Below are 6,686 nucleotides of genomic sequence, written 5' to 3'. Positions count from 1 at the left end.
ACATCACTCAAAAAGGTTGAGAACCGCTGATCTATATTGTATCTACCATTATTAAAATATTAATTTTATTCCAATAATTTATAACATAGTTTTGAACATCTATATCATAATTGAATTATTTTAATATAGGTAAAGTTAATCATAAACCATACCGGATATAACAAATAATGGTAAATTTTGGTTTTATATCAATAAATTTTACTACCTATACATATTTTTAAATATAAAAAGTACAAAAGTACTTATTAGGTATAATTCCTAGTCCTACAACAATAAATTATTATTTTTACCATTATTATAAAACCTGTCTAATTTATTGTGAATAAAACCCAAATTTGAATATCATTCGTTATCTCCGGTATGGTCTAGTGGCTAGGATACCTGGCTTTCACCCAGGAGGCTCGGGTTCGATTCCCGGTACCGGAAACTTTTTTTGTTTTTTTATTTCGTTTTATATTTTTATTTCTTCAATACTCGATTTTATATAAATAATTAAGGGGCAAATGAGTTACGATTTTAAGAATTTTGTTTTCTGACGTCTCATTTAAATATTATATATTATACCCAAAGTATAACTTGGTATACCTACCCAAAGGATTTTTAAATATTCTGCTCCCAGTGCTCGTTTTTAATTTTTCTTACAAGAAGTGCATCGTTTCACTTCTTATTCTCTTGTAAACTTTTATTCTCGCAGTGGGGGATCCAGGGGAGGGCGATGGGGGCGATCGGCCCTCCTCTCAAACCAAGTTATACTTATATAAAGATTATAAAAACATTCATTTATTTATTTATTTTTTATAGAAATTTAGTAAATCGGCCCCACCTCTTGTCGATGCTAGATGCTGCTGGATCCGCCACTGTAAATCTCGTTCATCTTTCTCTTTAAGTATAACCTGCAGAATTATTAGTTTTGTGCCAATTGCGATAAAAAGCAATGATGCAATGATACGTGAATACGTACAATAAAAATGCCAATTTTGAAGACTCTATTCACTCTATTGTGACGCTCTTATACACGAATACTTCACTAATTCGGAGTATATTATTATGTACCTACCTAGTAATGTAGTACTTATTATACGACGCCTTTGGTATAAAGACCATTGTAGACCTCTATCTCAAAAGCTGTGCTATCATACATTTTCAAAGCTAGTATAATACCCGAATAATTAAACTTTTAAAAAGTTAAACCAACTCTATTGATATTAAATTATATAAAATACAAGTTGGTGAGAAGTAAAAATAGTTAAATTTTTTGTAAAAGGTATATGTATTTATAAAATTTACATTTTTTGAAAATAATAACTATTTCTCAGACTCTCAGTTCGGTTTTAGAAAGGACAAATCCACAGTACTTGGCATACTGGACTTTGTCTCACATATTGTAGACTCCTTTCATAGGTTGCAGTTCAATACTGTTCTGTTTTGTGACTTGAGCAAGGCATTTGACTGTGTAGATCATGGAATGCTCTTGCAAAAACTCAAAAAATACAACTTATGTCCTTACAGTGTAAAACTAGTTCAATCTTACTTAGAAAACAGAACACAGGTTGTGAGGGTCTCTGGGGTGTTATCGGGAAAGAGTGTTGTTAATATTGGGGTTCCCCAGGGCTCTGTTCTGGGACCCATTCTCTTTCTAATTTATATTAATGAGCTTACGAGTTAACACAAATGCAAAGTACACACTCTTTGCCGATGACACCACAGTGTCTTTTACAACTGATACACTTGGGGAGTCGCTTGAGGGTTCTATGTCTGCACAGTCAGTGACCAATGAATGGTTTTGCGTAAACCGATTACTGCTCAATGCAGCAAAAACCAACAGAGTTGTTTTTTCTCTCAGAGACACACAGAATGTAAATGATGGTATGAGCAGTGTCAGATTTCTGGGTGTATTATTAGATCCCAAGCTTCAATGGGGTGAACATATCAACAGTCTAAGTAAAAAGCTAGCAAAAAATCTGTTTGTACTCAAGAATCTGGCATCTAATGTTTCACATAAAGTCTTAATAACAGCGTACCATGCAATTTTTCAGTCTCATCTAGCCTATGCCATTTTAGTCTGGGGTCATTCAGCAGAAATGTTGACAGTCTTTGGTTGGCAGCGTAAGGCAGTTAGAGTTCTTGCTGGTCTTTGGTATAGGGATGATTGTAGGCAAGCATATAGGTCCCTAAGAATTCTCACTGTTCCATCTCTATATATACTTGAGAACCTAATGTTTATCAAGAGGGGAGGGGCGCACTTTGAAACCCATGAGAACATACACCAACATGACACCCGATATAAACACCATCTCGTGCCAGCCTACTGGAGATTGAGGAGGTGTCAAACTGGGCCAGGATACTGGGCTATTAAATTTTTCAACAAACTTCCAGATAGTTTAAAGTGTCTTCCATTAAATCAATTTAAGAGTACAATTAAAGATATTTTGTTAGAAAATGTTTTTTATAGTAATGAGGAATTTCTTGCATTTAAATTTTAGGATTTTATGACTTTAAGCAATGTCCATTGTTAATGTAATCAAATTTAATGTGATTTTAATGTTAGTATTTAATGTTATTAATACTCTTAGTCGTATTGTGCATCTTTTTAATTTGTATTGCGTCCAAATCTTTGTGTAATTTTATTTGACATGTGTTAAACACTTGTGTTATTGACATGAATAAACGAATCTGAAAAATCCCTAAACAGGGCTACATCAAAACAAACGTTTTCGGAATTACAATTCCATCATCAGGTTTTATTTCAGGTTAGCATGTCTGAGCCACCAAGGTATTAGAGTAAAAACCCTATAATTGTTTTAAAGTTTTTAAAAAATGTACATAATGTTGTTAAATTGATATAGTATGGTATAACTAGATCCAAACCCAGACATCCAAAGTGAAAGTTATCCTCCAACACCAAATTATTCTATATGGTCCACATAATGTTCAGAAAAAAGTCACACCATTTTGAGCGTCGGGTTTGGGGGGGGGGAGAGGGGGGAGAAATCGGTAAATTCGTAGTTTTTTTAAGTTTTTCGTCAATATTTCTAAAACTATGCGGTTTAGCATGGACAACCTTCTATACAAAAATGTTCTACATTAAATTTGAAACAAAAAAGGCCCTATGCATAATCCTTCTAAAATGAACGGTTCCAAAGTTACGGAGGTACCTAGTATAGTATAATTGGTCCAAAAAAGGCCTAACCCAGATATTAAAAGTAAACGTTTTCCTCCAACACCAAATTGTTCTATATGGTCCAGATATTGTTCAGTAAAAAGTTACACCATTTTGAGCGTCCGGTTTGATGGGGGGGGGGGGAGATGGGGGAGAAATCGCTAAATTAGTAGTTTTTTTATGTTTTTCGTCAATATTTATAAAAATATGCTTTAGCGTAAACAATGTTCTATACAAAAATGTTCTACATAAAATTTAAAACAAAAAAGGTCCTATACATAATTGTTATAAAATCAACGATTCCAGAGTTACGGATGGTGAAAAGTGGAGGTTTTCGATACTTTTTATATTTTTTGGGCAATTTATAATATTTTTACTGATTGAAAGAAATTTTCAACAGGATTTGCTATTTCAGTGGCCGATGGTATGTTAGTGATAAGCCCTTGAAGAAACGTCAAACTCACCACCCAAAATCATCATCAATTGCTAAAAAAATATAAAAAGTATCGAAAACCTCCACATTTCACCCTCCGTAACTCTGGAACCGTTGGCTTTATAACAATTATGGATAGGACCATTTTTGTTTTAAATTTTATGTAGAACGTTTTTGTATAGAACATTGTTTACGCTTAAACATAGTTTTAGAAGTATTGACGAAAAACGTAAAGAAACTACTAATTTACCGACTTCTCCCCATCTCCCCCCCCCCCCCAAACCGAACGCTCAAAATGGTGTAACTTTTTACTGAACAATATGTGGACCATATAGAACAATTTGTGTTGTAGGAGGAAAACTTTTACTTTGGATGTCTGGGTTAGGCGTTTTTTGGACCAACTATACTATACTACCTCCGTAACTTTGGAACCGTTCATTTTAGAAGGATTATGTATAGAACCTTTTTTATTTAAAATTTAATGTAGAACATTTTTGTATAGAAGATTGTTCATGCTAAACCTCATAGTTTTAGAAATATTGACGAAAAACGTAAGAAATTACGAATTTACCGACTTCTCCCTCCTTTCCCCCCAAACCCGACGCTCAAAAAGGTGTGACTTTTTTCTCTGAACATTATACGGACCATATAGAACAATTTGGTGTTGGAGGATAACTTTCACTTTGGATGTCTGGGTTATGTCATTTTTTGAATCAATTCTATCATACTAATAGGCTGTTTGAAATTTTCCTGGATTTAACTTCAGGCAACTGAGTTGCCACTTGAAGCCCGTCAAGAGTGGTTCCATCCTCTCGACATTGTAACCCACATAGGGAAAGTTAGTTATTGCCTGAAGTTAAATCTAGTAAAATTTCAAACATCCTATCAATTTAACAACATTATGTACATTATTTTTAAAAACTTTTGGGTTTTTACCCTAATATCTTGATGGCTCAGGCATGCTAACCTGAAATTTATTTGATGATGGAATTGTAATTCCGAAAACGTTTGTTTTAATGTAGCCTTTTTAGGGATTTTATAAATATACTTCTTACGATAAATTTAACAATTGTTTGTGCTTCAGGGTATACAGCCAGGCTACAGGAATTTATTTTCCTCGTGGATTTTTGATAATACAGTCGATTCCTGAATCGGCTTAGAACACCGTGTTTGTTCTCAAAAATCTTCGTCACCTACAAATAAGTGCAATCAAACACTTTGCCTGTGTGTAACACCTTCGTAAAACCAGGAAAACGTAGAAAGCAAATATTTTGAAAATCCATCAGCTCGAAGAATGGTGCGACCATAGGCGAAGACAAACTCTCGAAGGTCCTCCAACCGTGTAATTATGGCAAAACAAAATAAACACACTTGAGATATTTTCTTTCGATGGTGTTTATCACTTTTGCTCTTAAGGAGCGGCTCCAGCCACTAGCCGAATGCCGGAGTGTGCGTCTGTAAAAATTTTGCAACAATTATTGAAGGTTAAGAGGTTGAATGACTAATTGAATTAAACAGAATGTATACTATAATATTACACGAAGCTGCTGAATTCAGGACAAGATTGGAAGATCACATAATATTGAACAGAAATGGTCATACATAAGTAGGAGAATAGAGTCTTGGAATTTTGGAGGCCTCTTAGATACAAGCATGGAGAGTTATGGAGAGTTAAATGCGTTTAAAATAAGAACAGTACATTTTAATGGTCTGACTAAGCAGCTTTATGGCTGTGTGATTTGTACATTGTTCAACATATTTATTAGTTTTTGTATACATGTATGTACTTAATTTGGTCCTGGACCAAATTACCGACGTTAACAAAAATATAAATAAAAACCTTCTTGAAGACCAAATAAGCAACGAAGTCAACTACTAGCGGAAAACAAACGAAATTCTTAAGAATACGAGTACGTACACTAAATAAAACAATTAAAACGGAACTAAAATGTGTCATAAAAACAGAACAAGAACTTAATAGAGCAAGGCATAGAAAACAACAGAGAGTTCAACTGTTCAAAGACCAACACTGAGTGTTCAGAAAATTATCAAAATTAAAGACATCAACATAGTTGAAGACTTATACAAAACCTTGAACAGCTCGAACAGCCAGTCTAATTAACTAACAAAAGACAACGACAAAAGAAAAAAAAACAAATATAGGATTCAATATAAAAATAGTTTTTAAGGAGCTAAAAAATAATAAGCTAAAATAATAGATTCTAGATATAGGCAACTAATTCATAATATCTGTGAAAACGTAACTATGATAGTACATCTAGGCGAAAATAAAAATTCCATCCTTATAGAAAAGTTCAAGAATATAATCTATCTAGGACAAACTCTGAAACTTGACAAATAGAACCAAAGTGCGGAAATCCTTTGAAGATCAAGACTGACATGGACAAAATTTGGAAAACAAAGTTGGATACTTAATAACTGTAAAATACCTCGACACTTGAGGAGCAAAGTCTTCAACCAGTGCATCCTTCCTATCAAGCCATATGGATGTCATACCTGGACCTCAACCATGGCAAATATGAACAAACTAACTACAAAGGAAAAGCAATGGAAAGGATACTGTTAGGTATACGACTGTCAGATAGAGAGAGGCACGAGGCAGGATCAAAAATAAAATTCGAGGATATTTAATATTTCGCTCAACTGGCCTTGTAAGCCTAGGGCTAATATGTTTACATTTGTTATTACATTTTATTTTAGGCTTATAAATTTTATTTAATTACACTTCAGTTGTTTTATACACTCCTTCAGCACAAAACTCGAGGATATCACAACAAAAGTTGTAAAACTAAAATGGAGCTTCGTAGGCCACACTGCTGGGCAAAAAGACAAAAGAGATAAAAGTAGACTACAAAGTTGAAGACCACAGATGAATGAGTAGATGACATCAAAAAAATTAGCCGGAACAAATTAGTAAAAAATTAGTAAAAAAATATCTTGCTCAGGATAAAGATCGATAAAAAGAGTTGGAAGGGGCCCATGTCCAAAAATTGACGATAGAAGGCTAAAAAGAAGAAGAACAATACAGGGACTAATATGTTACTTCTTAGTGTTGCTCAAAATCGGTCTTGG

At 33.8% G+C, this 6,686-nt stretch overlaps 1 non-coding gene across 1 annotated transcript; it reads left to right on the top strand.

The window, feature by feature from the left end:
- The first annotated feature begins 354 nt into the window (after positions 1-354).
- On the top strand, positions 355-426 carry Trnae-uuc (transfer RNA glutamic acid (anticodon UUC)). Its single transcript has one exon. It is a non-coding gene; the product is annotated as a tRNA-Glu (tRNA).
- Positions 427-6,686: the final 6,260 nt, after the last annotated feature.

Source organism: Diabrotica virgifera, chromosome 5 (genome assembly GCF_917563875.1).
Source record: "Diabrotica virgifera virgifera chromosome 5, PGI_DIABVI_V3a".
NCBI lineage: Eukaryota > Metazoa > Arthropoda > Insecta > Coleoptera > Chrysomelidae > Diabrotica > Diabrotica virgifera.
Note: the sequence above shows the minus strand (reverse complement) of the source record. Positions and strands in the feature narration are given on the sequence as shown.